This window comes from Mustela nigripes, chromosome 1 (assembly GCF_022355385.1).
Source record: "Mustela nigripes isolate SB6536 chromosome 1, MUSNIG.SB6536, whole genome shotgun sequence".
Classification (NCBI taxonomy): Eukaryota; Metazoa; Chordata; class Mammalia; order Carnivora; family Mustelidae; genus Mustela; species Mustela nigripes.
Genome location: NC_081557.1, coordinates 270,343,510 through 270,366,947, shown reverse-complemented (window position 1 = coordinate 270,366,947; position 23,438 = coordinate 270,343,510). Strand labels below are relative to the sequence as shown.

Genomic DNA, 23,438 nt, shown 5'->3' with positions numbered 1-23,438 from the left:
TGGGATTTGAGATTATATTTTAAAAATTCAGCTGAGGGTAAAATGTTCAATCATGAGGTTGTTCAGAACAATCCTGGTTTTCACCTTTTGTCCTGGCACATATTTTAATAATGCTTCCTATCACTCTCAAAAATATCCTGGTTTGAATGGAAATCACATGGTTCCCTTCTGCTTACATAGTTTCTAAGATCCCTCCCACTCCTAAAATATTGGATCCTTTGAAAAAAATCACTCTCAAGTTCTTTGTATGGCACCTTGTCAACACCTGAGGCCAAATGAAATTGTATAAGGGAATTAAGGAAAGGGATTAGCATTTGTTCACATCTTCTCAGCTTCAATGTGGGTAGAAATCCCTGGGGCTCTTGTTAAAATGCAAATACTTAGCAGGGTCCAGGTAAGTCGCTAGGAGACAACCCAAAAAGAAGTGATTCCCAAGGGCTGGCGGCCATTACCCAGGACTCACTTTGTGATCTTGTATCATCTTCATACCCCTGCTTTGACAGCAGTTGGAGGGATGTGAACAGAGGACTTAAGGTTAACAAACTTCAAGCAAATGTCAATACTCTTGTGACTAGATATCTCCAGCAAATAAGACGCCAAACTTGAAGCTAAATGACGAATATTGATCTAACTTGAGAGGTAGGGTAGAACTCAGAAACCGGGGGTGAAGCAGGTCGCTGAAGCATTTTATTAAACAGACAAGTTTTGCAGTTCTTGTCTCCAGTCTTGGTGTGAGACCTCTCTTTTCTCTGATTTCACACCTTTCTTGGGTCTTCATCATCTCCCGCCTTGATTCCCGAGTTTGCTTTACTGTTCCACTGTAAACTGCTCACTATCGTTTTCGTTCATCTGTATCTCCCTGACCATTATCCACTCCTCCACCAGCACAGAATCTTACTTCATGCCCCACTGTTGTTCCAAGCCAGCAGTATGACCCTAATGGTGACTAAGTAAAGTCCAAACATCTAGGGCTAGTTCTTGAAGCACTCCAATGTTAACTCCTATCACCTTCCAACAAAACCTTTCTCACCTTCTTTTGGTTTCTGCTGGGTTTCTTGTTGTGTGGGTCTTTGATCACACCACAGTTCCCCTTGCCAATGCCCTCCCCAACATCCCTCCAACACCCACCCCATGGACCTGTGCTAAACTTCCATCATTTTTTTTTTATTTTGTGTGTGTGTGTGTGTGTGTGTTCATTGTTTATGCACCACACCCAGGGCTCCATGCAATATGTGCCCTCCTTAATACCCACCACCAGGCTCACCCAACCCCCCCAGCTCCTCCTCTCCAAAAACCTCAGTTAGATTCTCAAAGTCCACAGTCTCTCATGGCTCATCTCCCCCCTTGATTTCCCCCAACTCACTTCTCCTCCCCATCTCCCACTGTCCTCTGTGTTATTCCTTATGCTCCATAAGTAAGTGAAACCATATGATAATTGACTCTCTCTGCTTGACTTATTTCACTCAGCATCATCTCTTCCAGTCCCATCCATGTTCATACAGAAGTTGGGTATTCATCTTTTCTGATGGAGGCATCATACTCCATAGTGTATATGGACCACATCTTCCTTATCCATTCCTCCGTTGAAGGGCATCTTGGTTCTTTCCACAGTTTAGCGACCGTGGCCATTGCTGCTATCAACATTGGGGTACAGATGGCCCTTCTTTTCACTACATCTGTATCTTTGGGGTAAATACCCAGGAGTGCAATGGCAGGGTCATAGGGAAGCTCTAGTTTTAATTTCTTAAGGAATCTCCACACTGTTTTCCAAAGTGGCTGCAACAGCTTGCATTCTCCACATCCTCTCCAACACTCATTGTTCACTGTCTTGTTGATTTTGGCCATTCTAACTGGTGTAAGGTGGTATCTCAATGTGGTTTTGATTTGAATCTTCCTGATGGCTAATAATGATGAACATTTTTTCATTTGTCTGTTAGCCATTTGTATGTCTTCTTTGGAGGAGCGTCTTTTCATGTCTTCTGCCCATTTTTTGACATGATTATCTGTTTTGTGTGTGATGATTTTAAGGAGTTCTTTACAGATCTTGGATATCAGCCCTTTGTAGTGTCATTTGCAAATATCTTCTCCCATTCCATGGGTTGCCTCTTTATTTTGTTGACTATTTCCTTTGCTGCACAGAAACTTCTGATCTTGATGAAGTCTCAAAAGTTCATTTTTGCTTTTGTTTCCTTTGCCTTTGGAGATGTATCTTGAAAGAAGTTGTTGTGGCTGATGTTGAAGAGGTTACTGCCTATGTTCTCCTTTATGACCTTGATAGATTCCTGCCTCACATTGAGGTCTTTTACCCATTTCGAGTTTATCTTTATGTATGTAAACCTCCATCATTCGCCTGACCTCCATAAACTATTTTTACTGATAAATCAGAATGACATTTTGGGTTTCTAGGAGTTAGTGTCAATTTCAAAAGAGCTTCCAGTATTCCCTGAAAGTTGATTATTTCTCTTTCCTCAATGTGCAGTCACCTTAATAAATGGCCTCAGGTCTTTTAGTGGAAGACCAGGAGATATAGTAACAGTATAACACTTTCAGCAGTCTTCAAAGGGACCCAGCCTCCCCTTCTTTCAAGTGGTTCTGGGTCTGTAAACTGGCTCAAATTTGGGAATTAACTGAGGGACTAAGGCTATCTGTTTTGTGATTCAAAGTAAACTTCTGTTGACTAAACCTAGAAGTCCTCCACTTATACAGGATACAAGTGAGAATTTAGTACACAACCTGTCTATTTCTTTTGCTCAAGCAGTCAACACCAGAGGTTTCATGGATTCATACTCTTACTACTCTGACTCTGCTGTCCATTACAGTCATCCTACTCACCTTGTCTGTGGCCCTTCGGTGCAGCCACTTGGCTCCTGTCTTCCTAGAGTCCCATCACATTTAAGGACCCCAGTTCAATGGTAGCAGTTCCCACTGTAAACTCTGACACAGAGAAAAGCAACCACAGAGCTTTTTAAGGATGCTGGAGCTCCCTTTCACAAATTCATTTGTCACCGTTGAAGGAAGAGGTATGTCTTTGGATTTGTGCCTTTCAAGGCAAGTGCCTTGGGGAGCCCATTCCAGGATCTTCTGGCAAAGGAGGGCTTAGTTCTTCAGGTGGAGGTAGAAAGCTGCTTCCAATGGCAAAGATGACTGAGCAGACTTTAAAGGTTCCATGTCCCCTAGCTCTGTCAAGATTGGCCCTGATATCCTCTTGTCAGTCTTCAGGATCCTGTTTCTTCCCAATCAATGCCATCACATTTTATGTTATAATTCAGTCACTCAGAGGATGAGACTCGAGGCCTGCTTTTCAGAAATACTGGCCCATGGCTCCAGAAGACCAGGGTTCTTTCAGGGCACATACAGAAGCTTTCAGTTTATTTACTTGGCAGGGGGCGACCCAAAAATCTAAAACCGTGAACTCACCCCCTTCTTTCCCTACTATTAGAGGGAAGTTAGGAACAATCAAGCTCATTATATTCCTTAGTTTAACCAAAATGTTCTAAAATAGCAAATATATGGTTACCCAGAAACTTGCCTTCTATTAATACTCATTAGGAATATCCAATGGCCATAGTTTGCATGTCTCTTGCTGTATCATGCTACGGACTATCAGTGCCCTCCTTGTATCCTGAAAACAGAGCCATTGGTGCACTTAAATACAATCAGATTAAAAAGACAACTCCAGAAAACTCAACCTTTAGATTCTGAATGAGTTCGTATGGGAATAAAAGGCACAGTATGGGAATATATGCAATGATATTGCAATAGCCTTGTCTGTTGACAGATGATAGTTACACTTGTGGTGAATATAGCGTAATGTATAAACTTGTCTAATCACTATGTTGTACACCCGAAACTAATATAACATTGTGTGTCAACTCTACTCAAATTTAACCAAAAAATTAAATACCATCAATCACTCATGTGTGAGAATGAGAGTAAAAAAGGAAAAGTAACATCTAACTATAAAAATAGTAAAAATAAAGTAGTATTATAAGAATAGTTGTGACTTCGTGTACCCCTGAAAGAGTCTCACAGACTTCCAGGAGTCCCTGGCTATATTTTGAAAACCAATGACCTAAATAGAAGTATTTTTCCAACAAAAGCCATAGTGCATGAAGGCACATTATTTGTGATGGAGTTGGCTAATACCTCATGCCTATGCCTCATTCCAACTTATCTGAATTAAATTATATGACTAAAAAAATGAAAAAAAGCAAAAAAGAAATAGTGGCCATTCCACACAGGTAGCATTTTGAAGTGGGAAACATAAATCTTTTCTTTCTCAAGGTGTCAGTTCCTGGAGGGAGGGGGGGGAGTCTCTCAAAGTGTGAATATTTTCCTTGCCAGGTATGATTCTAGCTTTAAAAACTAGAGTGCATATTTTTAAACTGCTTAGCCCTAAAAGCCAAGCATCTGCTTCATCTGTGCTCAGTCCAAGGAGCAATGAATCTGCTCCAATTTTGTAAGGAAAACTGACATTGGAAGAGGTAGTCTATCCATTTCCATGACGGAACGTTCCTAGGGAACTCTTCAAGGATGATTTTGACACATTCAACTATGTCTTTATGGACAGGCTAAGAAACTAACTCTGGGATCTCAAATGGGACCCCACAGCCGGCCTGGGTGGCACAGCTGGCTGAGAGTCAGGATCTGGGTTTCTACTCCGGTGGTTTTGGGGGCCATGAGATCGAGGTGGGTCTCCACGCTCAGCCTGGAGTCTGCTTGGGCTTCTCTCTCCCTCTGTCCCTCTGGCTCATGCTCTCTCTTTGTCTCTCAAAATAAATAAATGAATCTTTAAAAAATAGAATGTGACCCCACAGATTCTAATCTGTAGTATGATTGGGAACCACTATCATAGGACCCGATAGCTGAACCTATGCTACCTAGTCTCCAAATGTGGGAGTCAGAACTAGTAGTTACACTTTTTCATGCCATAGCAAACTGTTATGATATAGTAATATAGTCAATGCACACTGCTGAACTGAACAGAATGTCCCAAAAGAGCAAGAATGCAGCTTTCAGGAGTATGTCCATAGGGACAAGGGAAGCCTCTGACAAGAAAGCCCAAGCTCCCTTTCCCCCAGTCCATTTATTCACTGATTTTATGTAAATCAGCTGTCAGAAACCAAAGGGCCTTTATGAAGACCCATCCAACATTTTTAAAGAAATTTGAATTGATTGCCTACGTATTAAAATCTTCACACTAAAATTAGAATTTCCAGACTCTTTTATAATCAGGCAACACTGAGTTTGCTTCCTCAGGACAGAACCTCTTCCTCTTCATCCCTCTCACGGCCTTTTGTCATCATTAGGGCACTGATGTATTTCTTACAGTAGGAGAGAAATATGAGGGAAATGACTTGTACTTTGTACCTAGTCCTTGTCAAAATTTTTCTTCACCTCAGTCTACTTCATTTTCATCACCTGCGCAGCCTCTCCCAGTAAGTGTTTGAATTTAAATCTCAGCCTGCCCAGTTAGTCAGAATTTCCTCCACAGGGAATTTTATTATCCCACTACTACCAAAGCTTTAGGGTTTCAGTATTCCCAAGAGCTGGATATTGTGAAGAAATGAGTTTCTTTTTCTTTTCTTTCTTCCTTTCTCTCTTCTTTTTAATTTTTTTTGGGGGGGTCAAAGACCAGAGATCTTCATTTAAGATTAGAGGAGTCTGGTGACCCAGTGTCCTGTGTCCCTAGGACAATACTAAAACAGAAGACAGAAGACCCCACTACACAGTTTGGTATCTCTGGGGAAGAGGAGAGAGATGATGACAAAGGAGAATAAAATTGGGGAAATAATAAAAATGTTAACAAATTTTCCAGTAAGAAACTGTTGGCTTAGCGAAGGTCTTCTTCCTCAGACAGCTGTCATCACTTTATCCCCAGTAATATCCACTTTTACATAATTTACCAATATTCCCAAAATCTTTTTCCAATTTTGGAAGGATCATTACATTATTATAATAACCAACAAAACTTCCTAAGAGATTTTAAAAGTTGGCTTCACATTCAAAATTCCTGGATAAGAGCAACATTTTGTTCAGATGCTAATACTCTATCTAGCCTTCTGAACTCACCTGGGAGTGGGTGAAGTCCTCGACCCTCTGAAGGAAGGACACACATGCACTCACATAGTTGCTCGTACATAGGTCTTGGTGGTTTGATGATTCCAGGAATGATTTTATGATTTATCATTCTCTGTTGATATAATCAATCATGCACTGAAATTCCTTCATGATTGGAAAACTTGTCATAGAGATTGATTTTCTGACTTTTGTCCTTAAAATATTCATATTTCAGGGAAAATAAAAAAACTTTGAAAGATAAAAAATTTTGAAAAACAAAATGCAACTCTACACTATTTATTGGGACAAGTGGTAATAGCTGGAACTGGTATTTTAAATATCTTATTTTATTTTTTTATATATTTTATTTATTTATTTGACAGACAGAGATCACAAGTAGGCAGAGAGACAGGCAGAGAGAGAAAAGGAAGCAGGCTCCCTGCGGAGCAGAGAGTACAATGTGGACCTTGATCCCTGGACTCTGGGATCACAACGTGAGACGAAGGCAGAAGCTTAACCACTGAGCCACCCAGGCACCCTGGTATTTTAAATATTTTAGATGCATACCTTCCTTTTACTCAGTCAGAGTAAAAATAAGTAGATTAATAGTGATGGAGAGCGGTCAAATTTATCCAAGGATTAGTCTTGGAATTTTTTATTCTGCAAGTTCATAAGTTAAAAACGTTTTCAAATCATGAGTTACCCTTAATTAATGGATTACTGTCACCACCCTATAATACGTAGTGCTAAAGTTCACTTCTGCATCTTGAGCAGAGAGCAACTAGCTGACAATAACAATTAAAAGAAAACAGCTTGCTGACTAATTAGCAGCTTCAGTGTACTCTGGCCTCTGTTAAAAAGAAAATCTCTTCAACCATCATGATGAGTGTTACAAGGCACCACTGCTACTTAGAATGCTTCACCCATTACTCGTTGTCTCCTCCTCATGCCTCCCCACTGAAGCCGGAGGGAAAACACAGCCTCATCAAGCCAGAGTTTAAAAGAGACAGTAGTGCTGAGCACATTCCGATGCGACTTCCACACTTCAGTTATTTCCACCATCCTTTTTGCTATTCTAACAGACGAGAACTTTATCTTACTTACTTTAAATCCATCAGGTATTATTCTCACTAGAAAATGGCTAACAGTGTTTTGGGCAGGACCTCATCATAAATGCAAAGAAAACTGGTTAACCCACCCTCACCCATGAACAAACAGTCCAATGAAGGCAATCATCTCAGTGCTTCTCAAAATGGAGTTCCCGGAACCATAAGAAACACAAACAGAATCGTGGAGGATCCATAAGTCCTCTGTGAAGAAGGAGTGACCATCAACTCTTTAACTCAGCATTTCTTAAATTAGAGCATACCAACAGAGATCTCAGAGATCTGAGAATTCTCTGGGTTGAGCATCCCAGGAAGATGTTGATATGGTTCTGAGTCTGGTGAACTTAAATCTGAAGGAAATGTTCTTTGGAACCAGGAAAATCCCAATGTATGACTCTGTCATTAAAGACCTTAAAAACTAAATGGTTCACCTATACTATATGTGTTGAATGAATTAAGGAAAACATCAGCTTGCCCACTGTTGACTAAGGTCTCAACCTCAAACTTTCCTATTCACCTGCATTTACAAAAGTGTGTTAGGGGCATATTCTTTGCAATGCCTGTCTGGAAAATACCGTGACCCAGTCTCCCCAGCACTCCTAAAGCCAAAGGCAAATGAGATTCTGCAAGATTGCCTGGAATGAGCTACCCTGATGAGGCAGGTTCTTCTTATAAATTTCCAATGAGGTTAGCGAGAGTGAGACAGAACATCAAATTGCAAACCCTCCTTTCCCTCGGTGCGATCATCTCCATTTGAGATAGCTAATATGGCCCTTGATTTTAAGATCTAAAATTTGGTTTTAGATCAAGCTTTTGTGGCCAGTTCATAACATCAAATTCACAGGAGACTGAGCTATGAATCAGAAAGCCTAGTTCCATATTTATGGGACTGTGTGTATTTTTCTAGTAGCCAGAACATCTTCAAAATATAGTACTTCCTCCTTCAGGAGGAAGGCCAAATTCAGAATCAAAAGAAAGGAGAGCAAGATAGCTGTACAGCGTTGAGGGTTCTTTCATCCACGGCCAAGAGAGAGACCTGGAGCAGCCTCGCTGCTGTGGCTAAAAGACAAGTTGTCACCTTCCAGCGCCTCTTCTGGCCATGTGATGTGATAACCACTCAAGTCAGCCTGTCTGGTTTCTCTTTTCCCTTACTCTACTTGGACTCTCAGCTTCCTTCATCAAATAAGTTTCTCGGTAGTCAGTGAAGTCATGGTTCTTTTCCTGTTAGGCATTTTTGTCATTCATCTGGGAAATTTATGCGAGTCACTTTCATAGGTGTTCCTCACATCTCTTCTGCAACACATTTACCAGGTTTTCCTGATTTTTTTTTTTTTTTTTTTTTTTTGCCACAAATGATTCACTATGCATAGTTTCATGCATCCTCTTAAATCATTTTTTGAAAAAAGTGAGGATAGGGGCATGTGGATGGCTCAGTCAGTTAAGTGTCCAACTCTTGAATTCGGCTCAGGTCATGATCTCAGGTTGTGAGATCAAACCCCATGTTGGGTTCTGTTTGGGGCTCTGCACTGAGTGTGAAGCTTAAGATTCTCTTTCTCCCTCTCCCTCGGCCCCTCTCTCTCTCTCTCCATCTCAAAAAAAATAGAGACAAGCTAGAATAAGTGATTTCTTCAAAAACAAAAAGTGATGAGCAACAAATGTATAAGTGATATACATTTATTAAATATATGTGAAATAAATATATACATTATTTTCATTCTCAAAGGATATTCTTATTTCCAAATTCTGGCAATCCAGGGATATCTTGTTCCATTCTCTCTGTATTGACATTTTTCGTAACTCCTAGTGAAAAAGTCCCTTCATTCAATAAGCAAATATGGAGGTCAAACTATTTTTAAGCCAGATATTATGATAAATCTTGGAGGTTTAAAGATGAATAGAATGGTCCATGGCATGTGACAAAATTGACTAAGAAGGTGCATAAATACAGAACTTTTGCCACTTCTAATCCACTTTCCACTATGCCATTGGAGCAGTCATTTTGAAGAAAGCACCAGCATATTTTAGCTTATTTGGCCTTACGGCCTTATGTTAGATATCAACAATCCAGCATGGATTTGGTTGCACCAAACGCAGTCCTTTTCCTCATTTCTGTCCCTCCTAGTGGAAGATACAGACTCTGGGTGCTTGGCACTGACGCAAAAGCTCTTGATCTCCTGCAAACAATTCTTAAATAAACCCACATCTGCCTCCCCAAGGGCAAGCCTCCTTTGCTGTTACATAAGCTATAAGTATAAATAAAGTCAAGAAACCTTTCCCACCACGGAAGCAACTGACTCCCAGTGGGGTGATGGATTCCAGGGAAAACTGATAAAGGAAACCTCCCTAAAATGGAGTCAGGAGGCCAGAAGGGGCAGCTCTCACACCGTGACATTTGACATCAGTTACACCAAGAATTGTCAACTAATTATACACCTCAACAGAAGAACGGTCGACAGGAAAAAATCAATAGTCATAGGTCCAACAGGAAAAAATATACACCACATCTCCCACATAAGAAATCAACTACTGTAGCCACTCAGCCAGATGAGAAACCATCATGCTGAACTCTTGCTTTTCTCCAGTGGACTCTGATTCAGAACAACCCCTCCATATGTTCTCTTTCGAGACAGGGCCTTGCGTCCCTACAAGAGACCCCAGAAAGCCAGCCGTCACAGGGTAACTGTGAGAAGGAGCCTTCATCAAACGCTGACTCTGCCAGCACCATGCTCTTGGGCTTTCCAACCTCCAGAACTGAGAAAAAGAAATGTTTACTGTGAACAAGCCATCTAGTTTATGGCTGCTTTGGTTAGAGCAGCCCAAAGAGACTAAGACAGAAATACAAGAAGGTAAAGTTCGGCAGAGAAAGCATGGTCTTGGTGGGGAGTGGAGAAAGGACAGTGGAAGATTAAGTGGGTCAGATTATTTACACAAAGCAGTCAGCTATTTTAGGAAATATGTGAGCAAGAGAGAGAGCACAAGCTTCAGGAGAGAGGCAGAGGGAGAAGCAGTCTCTCCACTGAGTAGGGAACCCATGGGGGGGGGGGGTCTCTCTTCCAGGACCCTGAGATCATGACTTGAGCGGAAGGCAGATGCTTAACTGACAGAGCCACCCAGACACCCCTGGTTCTTAATTTTTGATGGCTGGGCACAGTAAATATTTCTTGGATTTTTTTTTCTTTCCTTATTAAGATTCTAAATTCTTGGAGAATAGGAATCCTGCTTTATATTTTCTTCATTTTCATGAATTCACAACTATTGAATATCTACTTTAAGTAGATAACTAGAATTCATATAGGAGTTCAGCAAAGTGACAGAATATAAAATCAGTGCACAGAGTCAGTTGCATTCTTATATACTAACAATGAGAGGGAAGAAAGGAGTTCATCCCGTTTACAATTGCACCCAAAAACCATAAAATACCGAGTGGGTAGGTATCTTATCTCATCTTAGATTAACCAAAGAGGCAAAGGATCTGTACTCAGAAAACTGTAGAACACTCATTAAAGAAATTGAGGAAGACCCAAAGAAATGGAGAAAAGTTCCATGCTCTTGAATTAGAACAACAAATATTGTTAAAATGTCTATGCTACCTAGAACAATCTACATATTCAATGCAATTCTTGTCAAAATATTATCAGCTTTATTCACAAAGCTGGAACAAGCAATCCTAATATTTATATGGAACCAGAAAAGACCCCGAATAGCCACAGGGATATTGAAAAAGAAAAACAAACCTGGTGGCATCACAATTCTGGACTTCAAGCTCATTACAAAGCTGTGATCATCCAGACAGCACTGTACCGGCACAAAAACAGACCATGGGGCACCTGGGTGGCTCCGAGGATTAAGCCTCTGCCTTCAGCTCAGGTCATGGTTTCAGGGTCCTGGGATCGAGCCCCGCATCGGGCTCTCTGCTCAGCAGGGAGTCTACTTCCCCCTCTCTCTGTGCCTGCCTCTCTGCCTACTTGTGATCTGTCTCTGTCAAATAAATAAATAAAATCTTTTTTTTTTTTTTTTTAAACTGACACATAGATCAATGGAACAGAATACAGAACCCAGAAATGGACCCTCAACTCTATGGTCAACTAATCTTTGACAAAGCAGGAAAGAATGTCCAATGGAAAAAAGATGGCCTCTTCAATAAATGGTGTTGGAAAATTGGACAGCCACATGCAGAAGAATAAAGCCAGACCATTTTCTTACACCACACACAAGAGCAGACCCAAAATGGATGAAAGCTCTCTTTCTCTCTAAAATGAGACCGGAATCCATCAAAATCCTACAGGAGCGGGGCGCCTGGGTGGCTCAGTGGGTTAAGCCGCTGCCTTCGGCTCAGGTCATGATCTCAGGGTCCTGGGATCGAGTCCCATATCGGGCTCTCTGCTCAGCAGGGAGTCTGCTTCCTCCTCCCTCTCTGCCTGCCTCTCCATCTACTTGTGATTTCTCTCTGTCAAATAAATAAATAAAATCTTTAAAAAAAAAAAATCCTACAGGAGAACACAGGCATCAATCTCTTTGAGTTTGGCTGCAACAACTTCTTGTTAGACGCATCACAAAGGCAAGGGATCAAGGGCAAAAATGAACTATTGGGACTTCATCAAGATAAAAAGCTTTGTACAGAAAAGAAAACAGTCAAGAAAACCAAAAGACAACCGACAGAATGGGAGAAGATATTTGTAAATAACATATCAGATAAAGAGCTAGTATCCAAAATCTATAAAGAACTTATCAAACTCAACACCCAAAAAAACAAAAAATCCAGTCAAGAAATGAGCAGAGGACCAGAACAGACATTTCTCCAAAGAAGACATCCAGATGGCCAACAGACACATGAAAAGATGCTCAACATCACGCATCAGGGAAATACAAATCAAAACCATAATGAGATACTACCTCACACCTGTCAGAATGGCTAAAATTAACAACACAAAAAACAACAGGTGTAGGCAAGGATTTGGAGAAAGGGGAACGCCCCTACACTGTTGGTGGGAACTCAAGCTCATGCAGCCACTCTGAAAAACAGCATGGAGGTTCCTCAAAAAATTGAAAATAGAGCTACACTATGAGCCAGCAATCGCACTACTGGGTATTTACTCCAAAGATACAAATGTCATGATCCAAAGGGGCACCTGCACACCAATGTGTATAACAGCAATGTCTACAATAGCCAAACTATGGAACAAGACCAGATATTCACAGACAGATGAATGAATAAAGAAGATGTGATATAGGGGTGCCTGGGTGGCTCAGTGAGTTAAAGCCTCTGCCTTCGGCTCGGGTCATGATCCCAGGGTCCTGGGATCGAGCCCCGCATCTGGCTCTTTGCTCAGCGGGGAGCCTGCTTCCTCCTCTCTCTCTCTGCCAGCCTCTCTGCCTCCTTGTGATTTCTGTCTGTCAAATAAATAAATCTTAAAAAAAAAAAGACGTGATATATATATCTACATATATATGTCATATAGATTATATATCTATATATGTATAGATTATATATCTATATATGTAGATATAGAGAAACACAATGGAATATCACACAGCCATCAAAAATGAAATCTTGCCATTTGCAATGATGTGGATGGAACTAGAGGGTATTATGCTAATCAAAATAAGTCAATCAGAGAAAGACAGTTATCATATGATCTCACTGATGTGTGGAATTTAAAAAATAAGACAGAGGATCATAGGGGAAGAGAGGAAAAAAAAAATAAAACAAGATGAAACCAGAGAGGGAGACAAACCATAAGAGACTCTTAATCTCAGGAAACAAACTGAGCATCCTGGAGGGGAGAGAGGTAGAGGGACAGAGTAACTGGGTGATGGACATTAAGGGCATGTAATGTAATGAGAACTGGGTATTATATAGGACTGATGAATCATAGATCTGTACCTTTGAAAACAATAATACATTATATATTAATTTAATTTGATTTAAATAAAAAATATTTATAAAAATAAAAATAAATTTTAAAATGCAAATAAAAAGGTAAAAGAAATGTTTTTTCCTTGAAATGATTTGAATTTGTGTTAACCCACCCATTTAAAATGCCACAACTACTTAATAGAGATGAATATTATTGGGTCCCATTTTTTTAAAGAAGTATTTATCAGAGAGAGAGAGAGAGAATGGGGTCCAGGGGCAGAGGGAGAGAGAACTCCAAGCAGACTCTATACTGAGCGTGGAGCCCAACGCTGGGCTCAGCCTCACAACCCTGAGATCACAACCTGAGCCGAAACTGAGCCAGAGGCTGAACCCAGCCGCCCCCACTGGACCCCAGTTTAGGTGAGCACATGCCTCTGAAGAATTGAATCTCTGACTAACGCCAGTCTAACCGCGCAGCTGCAGTGCTTTCCGTATTTGATTGTTATCTTCCTTATTCTGATATTTGACAACGAGTTCTATATGTAGTATTCTACACAACATTGTTGCAGTGCAGGGAGCATGGCCCTTTTCTCTTATTTTCACTGGAATTCCAAACCCCGAATGAACTAGACCTCACTACGTGTTTCTTCTCTGGAAGAGACACTGTGGCGTTGATGTCGATTATGACATAGACCAATGTGTAGATATGAGTTTCCCCCATTTCAAAAACATATATCAGCATTATTGATAATAATTATTAATCCCTTATTTCTGTCCTTTTTTTACTCAAATATTTAATTATTTGTTTACTCATTTTTCCTGACATAATTATACAAAGTCTTCAATAAAAGAAAAGTTTCAATGTTTGCATTTCTTTTCTGGCCTTTATTTTATGATTCATTTTATTTCATGATTACTACTGAAAATAATTTTGTCATGTGGAGGAAAGAATGTCAAAAAAAAACAACGTGCTTGTTCCAGGTGTCAAATATGTCGGACTCTCCAGTGGAAGGGCCGCCTGCTGGCCCAGGGTATGCCCTCAGCCTGGCAATCCCCGCCTCCAGTATTAGTGTCCCAGGCTCAAAATATTAATTTCAGAAAAATTAATTTAGAAACTGGCTTTGCTTGGGTCATGTCACAGAACAAGTCAGAGACCTTTTACATGAGTAGTGTATTAGGAGTTTACTTGTGTTTACTGTAAGGGCCTCTTTAGCCAGAGTGATTCCATCTCAGTTAAACAGTGATTTTTGTTGTTTATGCAGTAAAACTTGAACTGATCCTGCCCGCCCCACCCCCAGAGGAACACCTTAGAAGCAAATCCGGGAAACCAGTAAAATATGGTCAAGCAGTCCCTGATAACAGAGCCCAAATACAAGGACAGGTCAGGTCAGGTGGAGACATCCAATCAGTGGGGCGCAATACTATCTCCCTAACTACCAAAGAATGTGGGCCCCGCCGTTTGGGCGCCTTTTGGGTGCCAGTTCTGACCAAGGTGATAGGCTAGTTCAAGTAGCTCCTATGGCTAGAGTTGTAATTCAGTTGGCCACCCGTGTGTGACCTAGCATGACTGTGCAGCTTTCTCTGTGTGTTACCATCTCATTGGCCACCTGTGTGTGGCCAGGCTCAACCACATGGCCTTTGCTCTATATAAGTTAGTCTGTGAGGCTGGGAGGGGTCGCTCTCTCCATAAGGGACGGCCTCAACCCATCGGTTTGATTCTTGGTGCTGGCACGAAATAAAGCTTTGCTTGACCTTTGCTTTGTATCAGTTTCGCTCCTTTGATGACGGACCCTAACATTTATAATCAAAGGTAAAAATAAAATATTAAAGGAGGTGATCAGAGGGGAGGGAAAAGTCTAGGAATAGTGGGCTCTGTTTTCTTTCACTTGAGTCATCTGGCTGACTGAAGTTAGCGCTGAGGGCCCATCCCAGAGTCTGCCCTGGAGCATGCTGCTGGGTCCTGGGGGAAAACAATTTCCATTACTTGCAGATTCCCTTCAACCATGGTTCTCCAATGCTAGCAGGCAGTAGTAAAACACTGAGTGCTGAGCTGAACAGCTCATTCCACAGGGTTGCGGCAAGGCTAGAGAGTTTGCGGATCTAACAGCAACCACACCTTGAGACCATAGTTCGGGAAGGCACGAAAACCCTAGTGATACTGTTTCACATCTACCTTTGTTCTGCTGTTGACGTTTCTATCTTAGTTAACCAGGACTGCATCATTTTCAACAGAAACTTTCAGTTCCCCCCTTTTGATTAATGTCGGCTCCCAAAGGAACTGAGTTGTCCATAAAGGCTGTTTTTGACAGGGTATTTTTAGTTAGACTTAGCCTTGAGATAACGGCTGCAGAGCGACACTTACACACCTGTATATCAGACAATGGGGAAAGACAAAAAGATCAATGACAATCACAAATACCATAAGTATTTCGAACTGAATTTTATATTCAATTCTTTAGTCAACCTGGGATTATCCAGTTTGGGTCAGAGTCAGGGCTAAATTACATATCACAAGTTTTTGCTCAAGAGCTTGCAGTCAGGTCAAACAAAAAGCCTTGGAGAAACCAGACATGCAGGGCCTCAGACTGCTCCTGGTACTTTATCTTCCTAATAAAATATGAGCAACAGGTGGACTTGTTTTGAGTTTTGCAAAGTCCCAATGACTCCTGGTGCATGCTGGGTCTAGTGAAAGCCAGCACTGGGATGGAATTTTGCCTATGGGGCGTTTATTAGGAATGAACACTTGGGAGGGGGGTGGGAGGAGGGTTAGGCAGAAGATAAAAACAAACTGTCTCGCAGCCCTGGAAAGCCTCAGCCAAACCCCCAGGGAGCTCGGGGACACACAGGACCCATCAGTCTTGTCCCTCTTTGGGCCAAAATGGCCAGGGCTTTATACCCTTGCGTGATCAGTTAGACGATGGCCCCTAGGTGGCTTCCTGGAGCTAAAGCAAACCTTGGGGGCTGACGCTGTAAATCCTGCTCACCAGAATCACATCCAAGTTACACGCTGTGTTTTGATGAGGTAAGTATAGGAAGAAATGTCCCAGGGATTCTCATCAAGGAAACATAAATGTGCAGTTTAAGGTAACTTGAATATTAGTTGCAGTCTTCCTTTAGTTGGTCTGATGTGGAGGACATGTGCCCTGAATGGAGTTAAACAAATCAAGTAATGGTTTTTATTGGCTTTGTGAGAAATACTTAGACGTCAGCTTCCGTTATCGGTCCCAGGTCTCTTTTCTTTGTTTTCTTTTTTTTTTTTTTTTTTTAAAGATTTTATTTATTTACTTGAGAGAGAGACAGTGAGAGAGAGCATGAACGAGGAGAAGGTCAGAGGGAGAAGCAGACTCCCCATGGAGCTGGGAGCCCGATGCGGGACTCGATCCCGGGACTCCAGGATCATGACCTGAGGCGAAGGCAGTCGTCCAACCAACTGAGCCACCCAGGCGTCCCTCTTTGTTTTCTTTTGTTTTTGTTGCTGTTGTTAGCTGGCTCCACACCCAGCTATGGAGCTCAATGCTAGGGCTCGGACTCAAGATCCTGAGATCAAGACCTGAGCTGAGGTCAAGGGTCATCTACTTAACCAACTGAGCCACCCAGGGACTCTCCTCCATGTCTCTTTTCTATTCTTGATGTCTCTTGGGTTTCTTTAAGGCCCTGAAAAATAACAGTAATAACAAGTAATTATTAGAGGTCTAGTTTCCAATTAAGGCATGTAGATGCACCATGGCTGGTAATATTCTAGAACGTTCCAGGGTCAGTTAATCCAATAGTTGGAAAGCCCAATGGTTGGAAAGAATTGTAGTCACTTCTATTGTTTCAGAATGATATTTAGGAATTTTATTTTATTTTTTTTAATATTTTATTTATTTATTTGACAGAGATCACAAGTAGGCAGAGAGGCAGGCAGAGAGAGAGGAAGGGAAGCAGGCTCCCTGCTGAGCAGAGAGCCCGATGCGGGACTAGATCCCACGACCCTGGGATCATGACCTGAGCTGAAGGCAGCGGCTTAACCCACTGAGCCACCCAGGCACCCTGATATTTAGGAATTTTAAAGTTCATTGTTAGATCACAGATCTTTATCCAAAGATCATGGGAGAAAGATGTTGATACCAAGGACTATAAAAACTCTTGGCCCTGGGTAACTCAGTTGATTGGGTGGCCAGCTTTTGTTTTTGTGTCAGGTGATCTCAGCGTTGTGAAATTGAGCCCCATGTCAGCTTGCCCCCTCCCTCCCTCTCTGCCCTGCCCCCTTCCCCACTCCCATGCACATGCCTTCTCTCTCTCTCTTAAATAAATAAAAAAATAAATAAATTTATTTTAAAAATTTTTCAAACAAACAAAAACTCTTAGCACAAATGGCTCCAATCCAAACCCATGCACTAAGAAGCTTGACCAAACTCTAGCATGGTTCCTAGCAGACTAAGGCCAGGTTCCTGGATGACCAACAGCCCCCTCCCCCTGCCCGCCCCCCTGCAAAAGCTCAAGACTGCCAAAAATCTTGCTGTTTGTTTCAGCCAATACCTAATGATAGGCCCTGGTGTTCCTTTCTTAGAGCATTTACTAAAAAGGACTTATAATTATAAATCCTTTCTGTGTCCCTTTGAGATATATTTGTATTTCCTATAACCAGGAAGGTCTTTCTCAAAGACCCAAAAATGGAATCATCGGGAAAGATAGGGTGTTTGCCTCCTAGAACTTTTGGGGGAGGGAGGGAGCTTAATTCTAATAAGTGCTAGTTAACAGAAACAGATGGTCTAGTCACATCTATGTTAACCAAAACTTTTACCCTTTTTATGTAATTTTTCACTTCTCTGACTCTGCTCAGACCTGTAGCTGCTCCTCCTCCTTATACTCTCAATCTGTCTTTTAAAAAATATTTATTTATTTATTTATTTATTTATTTTTGAGAGAGAATAAAAGTCGGGGGAGGAGTAGAGGGAGAGAACCTCCAAGCAGACTACCAGCCAAGTGCAGATCTCACGACCCCTGCAACCATGACCTGAGCTGAAACCAAGAGTCAGATGTCCGGCCAACTGAGCCACCTGGGCACCCCCCTCATTCTCCCTTTAAAACGCCCTATCACCTCTGCACAAATTAGAATGAAGCTCAGTTCTTTCCCCTATGGCACTAGTTACTAAGTAAAAGCTTTGTCCAGCTTTGCTTATCTATGACAATACCCAATGACATCTTGTTGATATATATATTGTTTGGAAGTCTGCTTATGGAAACCACTTAATGAATCTCAGGATCAGATCTCCAGTGGAGCTAGATATCCGGGATCCCAAACACATCAGGCCGATGATATGAATTGCATCCACCCAAAATTCTTATGTTGAAGTCCTAACCAACAGTGCCTCAGACTGTGACTATATTTGCAGGTAGGATCTTTAAAGAAATAATTAAGTTAAAATGAGGTCATTAGGGTGGGCCATAATCCAAGTGACTGATGTCCTCATAAGAAGAGGACATTTGGATATACAAGAAGATACCAAGGATGCTCGTGCAGAGGGAAGACCATGAGAAGACACAGTGAGAAGGATGTCCTCTGCAAACTCAAAGAAAAAGGCCTCAGAAAAAAAGCAATCATGCTGGCACCTTGATCTTGGACTTCTAGCCTCCAGAACTGTGAGAAATAAATTTCTACTATTTAATCCACCAGGTCTGTGGATTTTTGATACGGTAGCCCTAGAAAACTAGTACAGCTGGGAAGCACATTCCCACAAAAGTATGCATTGGAGTTTAGGAAACCTATATAAGGTCCAAAATGTTCCTTTGTAGTATGTTCTAAAGCTGACTTCTTCTGGTGTCGTTCTTCTATCTTATGGTAGTACATGAAGGAGGGATATGCCCAGTAACACTTGTTTTGGAAATGGATCTCACACATGTTAGACATATACTAAGGAAATGGTATTTTGAAAAAACTTGACAATATTAGAAATGTAGCAGGGAGGAATCTGTCACATAGGAGTCAAGCCAATCTTCACGAGAACGTACCATAAATGTTTCATGTCGTGCAAGTTTATGGGGATTTTGAGGTAGAGATTGTATTATGATGGTGATGATGATGGTGGCGATGACGATGGAGTAAAACTTTAAATGAAGGAAGATTATGCTTTTAAGGAAATTCGAACTGTTCTGCTCTTGTACTAGATCGTCTCATTTTGTATTCTCAAAGTTTTGGGAATGATATGCACAATGACATTTCTAAAAATGTCTTCCATAGTTCCTTAAGCATTTCACCCGTAAAATGGGGTGTTTTTAAAAATTATCATTAATAGACCATATTAAAGGAATTCCCCGTGTTGGAAAAACTATATATATATAGATAGCTATCTAGCTATCTATCTATATATGGTAAATTTTAGAGCATGGCAGAGAAGTTTTAGTGTGAACAGAAAATTTACAAACTATCACAAAAAATATTTCAAACATATTCAAAGATTGACAATTTGGGTAACTGGAGGAGGCCTGTTTGTATATTTGTGTTGAGATTATTTATTTGAGAGAAAGAGAGGCATGCATATGCGCATGTGCACGAGTCAGGGAACGTCAGGGAACGGGCAGGGGAGAGAATCTCAAGCTGACTTCCCACAGACTTGAAGCCCAACTTGGGGCTCCGTGCCACAACCCATGAGATCATGACCTGACCAAAACTAAGAATTGGGCACTTAACGTACAGAGTCACCCAAGCACCCCTGTAAATTTTTTAAAGAGTTCTTAAAATAGAGATTCCAAAGTCTCTCCATTTTTCAGGTTTTCCTGAGTTATAGTATGCTAATTATAGATAAAGCAAAGTAAAATCGGGTAAAGCAAATTTTCAACAATACTTCAATATTGTTTGAACCAGTTTGTCTCTGTCATTGTGGGTTATTCCTTATAGCTTTTCGTTGTCCAGTTTCCTTAGTTTTCTTGAATCTAGAGTGACTTCTTAGTCTTTCGGCTTCATGATGTTGACGTTTATGAAGAGTACAGGTCAGTTACTCTGCAAAGTGTTCCTCAACTTGAGTTTGGTGTTTCTTTGTGATAAAATTCAGGTGATGCTCCTTTAGCAAGAATATCACAGATCAGGTGTTTTATTCTCAGAGCACCCTATCAGGAAGCATCCGATCTTGATTTGTCTCTTTACTGGTAATGTTAACTTTCATTATTTGGTTAAGGTGGCGTTTGTAAAATTATTTTTCTTCCTGTCATTCACAAACATCTTTTGGGAAGATACTTGGAGACTATATTAACAGACTGTTACTCAAGCTTTACCCACCAGTTGTAGTATCTGTTGCCTATATTGATGATGATGATAATGATGCTGACAAAAGAGATTTTCTAATTTCATGATTTCGTCTACATTTATTAGTTGGTATTCTACGGAAAGTAAAAGACCTTTCTCTGGCGCCAATTGTTTATTTGTTAATTTATCAGTATGGATTCCAAGATTCTTATTTTATTTAATGGGACATAATCCATCACGATCATGATTTTGATACTTAAATTGCCTCAGATTTGGTCAGTCTCACCTTCTTCTAATTGACTCTTACGTCAGCTTGACTATTTACATCATTCTTTGAGCCCATCTTTACTTTCTGGAATTAAAAAAAAGTTTCGGGCTCATCTTGTATTTTCTGTGTCAGTCCTTGAAATCAGCCTTTTTCCCAAGGAGTGCTAGATCCTTTCAGTGAAGAAAGGTACCAATTATCTTTTTAAAAACCTTTTAAAAACAATTCTATCGTTTGTGTGAATCCAGCATTTAGACTTTTGGTAAACCATCTCTAGCATGGATCCATTCACCCATTAGTCCATTAATCCCAATCAGTAATCGCCTCTTATTTAAAATAGTGTTTTTTAGGGGTGCTTGGGTGGCTCAGTGGGTTAAGCCGCTGCCTTCGGCTCAGGTCATGATCTCAGGGTCCTGGGATGGAGCCCCGCCGCCTGCCCCCGCCCCACCTCTCTGCCTACTTGTGATCTCTATCTGTCAAAAAAAATAAATGAAATCTTTAAAAAGAAGTTTTTAAATCATAAGACAGGGAAGTGTTCCTAAACCTGACACCTTAGAAAGATACAGAACATGAATGGAAGTTTTAAATACAAAGTTTTATATTTCTGTATTAAAAATAATTACCTTAAACACAAAAGTTAAAAAAAATCTGACAAAAACACTTTGAATATTTGACAGAGAAAACTTAATTATTCTAATACATCAAAACTCTTTTAAGTCAATAAGATAGAAACAATAGAAAAAGAGCAAATTTATATTGATGTAATTTACAAGAGAATAAATAAAAACGGCCAAATGATGCCTCAGTTCAGGAACAAGCATAGTACCAGTTAGAGTAATTGAAACTACCCAGGAGGAAATTTTTGACCCATAACGCTGGCAAAGATACCATTTAGTGACTGTTTTTTTCAGCACTCATTTCTTATGGAACTGTGAATTCCCACAGTCTCCTATCAGACAATTGGATGGTGTGGAGGAAGTCTTAGCAAATTCTGGTTCAAGGCACTAAGCACTGAGGGTGCTTTTGGGCAACCAGTTGAGCAATGAGAGTCCGAGGACGTCAACGGGCCCACAGCGCCCCACAGGCCGAAACAAGCGGCCCCTTAGGCAACCTCCTCAATGTGCCCATGGGGCACGAGTAAAAAGAAAATTCTAGATGTTCCCCACTTCCTCACCTTCCCCCGTTAACCGCAGCCCCTCCCCACTGACTCCCGGCAGACAGTCTCGGTTTGTGTCCCACATGCTGTTCCCTTGCAGGGTGTCCAATAAACTTCATCTCCTCTGTTCTGCTTTGGGTGAATACTTGTTTTTTTTAAGAATTTAGAGCCCTGGGTGCCTGGGCGGCTCAGTTGGTTAAGTGACTGCCTTCAGCTCAGGTCATGGTCCTGGAGTCCTGGGATCAAGTCCCACAATGGGCTCCCAGCTCCACGGGGAGTCTGCTTCTCCCTCTGACCTTCTCCCCTCTCATGCTTTCCCTCAAATAAATAAATAATTTAAAAAAAGAGTTAAGAGCCCTGATTTTCTGTGTCTTAAAAAAAAAAAATACAGGGCGCCCAGGGGGCTCAGGTCATAATCCCAGGGTCCTGGGATCCAGTCCCACATCCCACCCCCCCACCCCAGCCTCTCCATCTACTTGTGATTTCTGTCAAATAAATAAAATCTTAAAAAAAATACACTGTATTTACTTCTTTGAGAGAGACCGTGGGAGAGAGCATGAGCAGGGGGTGCTATTAAGAACTTTTCTCAACCCCGTCTAGGTCTGCCTTATTTGCCTTATTCTTTTTTTTTTTTTTTTTAAGATTTTATTTATTTATTTGACAGACAGAGATCACAAGTAGGCAGAGAGGCAGAGAGAGAGAGGAGGAAGCAGGCTCCCTGCTGAGCAGAGAGAGCCCGATGCGGGACTCGATCCCAGAACCCCGAGATCATGACCTGAGCCGAAGGCAGCGGCTTAACCCACTGAGCCACCCAGGCGCCCCTTGCCTTATTCTTAATAACCACCTGAAGAGTTCTACTTGCTGGGAGAGTTCTTGGGACTCTGCGCTCTGCCTTTCCCCATTTCCCTGTTAACTAATTTAATTTTTTTATTAGTTTCTGAGAGAAAAGCTGATACAACAAATTTTATACGACTCCTCCGATGCTTGCTTTTGTTCAGGGAGATTCTCCTTTTCTTTTTAAGACTGTATTTACTTGTCCGAGAGAGAGGACGCGTGAGCACGAGCAGGGCGAGCGCAGGCTCCCGCTCAGCAAGGCTCCACCCAGAACCCTGGGACCCTGACCTGAGCCGAAGGCGGACACTTACCGCTGATCCGGGGAAACCCCACTCTCCAGGAGCCGTAAGGGAGGCTTCACCACGTCCGCGGGACCGAATCAAGCACTGGCCGCTGCAGACGAGGCTGAAGCTCACCAAGAGGTCAGGAACGCAGCTAAACGTTCCAGTCGACGTTTGCAGCCACTGGCTCCGTCCCTGGACGTCGGCCCTGCGGCCCCGCGAGCGAACGACACGTCCCTCCCGTCGGAGACGCTCCGCGTTCAGGGACCTGCTCCTGGGGACGGGGACGGGGACGGGACCAAACGCACTGTTCATTATCCCGCGTCCTGACGCGCGTGAAGCCGGATCTCCGCGGCGGTCCGGTCTGCATCTCCGTCGCGATCGGTGCCGCCTCGGCGCCCTCCCGACGGCCGAGCGGAGTTAACGTCGGGGTGCGCCGAGGCCATCCGTTGTCTGTCACTGTCACGTTCCTCGCTCCTTCTTCAACGGGGCTTTCCTGCCGCGAGCCGTCGGGGCGCGGACCCGCTGCTCCAGACGCGGGACGCGGACCCGCTGCTCCGGACGCGGGACGCGAACCCGCTGCTCCGGACGCGGGACCCGAACCCGCTGCTCCGGACGCGGGACCCGAACCCGCTGCTCCGGACGCGGGACGCG

General features: G+C 42.0%; 1 protein-coding gene across 1 annotated transcript in view; it reads right to left on the bottom strand.

Annotated features, from left to right (window-relative positions):
* The window catches only part of GPAT3 (glycerol-3-phosphate acyltransferase 3), an 85,047-nt gene extending 61,615 nt beyond the window's left edge, over window positions 1-23,432 (bottom strand). Inside the window, exon 1 of the mRNA XM_059386450.1 lies at window positions 22,815-23,432. The gene's annotated coding sequence lies outside the window, so the exon portion shown is untranslated. The remainder of the gene's footprint in view (window positions 1-22,814) is intronic.
* Window positions 23,433-23,438: the final 6 nt, after the last annotated feature.